Here is an 877-nt window from a genome sequence, read left to right on the forward strand (position 1 = left end):
TCTATTCAAAGCAATGGAGGAGCTGACAAACATAGTTGATCATGCTAAGCAGCGACACCACATAATTGGGCAGTATGTTGTCGGCCGCGACGGACTCGTCAAGGATTTGGGCACCAAAGATCAAGGAGCTTCTGATTTCCTCAAGCGTTTCTATGAAACCAACTATTTCTAATTCCAGATCTTTATCAAACAAGTAAAGTATCTTTGTACTTCTCACATTTTGAAACTATTGCAAATAATTTTCAACTTTTAACTGATGAGATAGAATGTATTTCTTCCAAGATCATCTGAAATTATTTGCTTATAAAATTTGCAAGTTTTGATTGTGAATAAAGTATGTTGTATATCTGTGATTTATGAAAGCAATCAAGCAAAGTTCCCTCAAGATAAAGGCCTTAAGGCTTGCTAGAATATGATTTGGATTATTATACTGTAGAATCTGAGAATGAATGACTGATTTTATGGAGAACTTGCTTTGTTTATTTTCCTGTGAGAATGTAGATGGTGGGTTTTGTGATATTATTTGTTCTTTTTAAATATGCGAGTGTATATATATATATATATATATGTGGATGATTTACATACATTCCACTCAATTCCTTTGTATTTATATATCTAACACAAACTTTCATTTTTACATACATAATCACATAAAAAATGACACTGTTATTTTTTAAAAGTGAAATACACATTTTCATGCATAGTTTATGACACTGAATGTAAATCTAAGAGTTTAAGTTTTAGATATGTGAATACATGTGAATTGTGTGGTATTTATGTAAAACTTCTTATTTTTATAATGATTGTTTGTTTCTCAAGAGGCATGATATGTTGTCTTGTTGCTTTGAGTATTACTTTTTGCTCCTTTGGGAGTTGA

The sequence above is a fragment of the Phalaenopsis equestris genome, unplaced genomic scaffold, assembly GCF_001263595.1.
Source record: "Phalaenopsis equestris unplaced genomic scaffold, ASM126359v1 Scaffold231974, whole genome shotgun sequence".
NCBI lineage: Eukaryota > Viridiplantae > Streptophyta > Magnoliopsida > Asparagales > Orchidaceae > Phalaenopsis > Phalaenopsis equestris.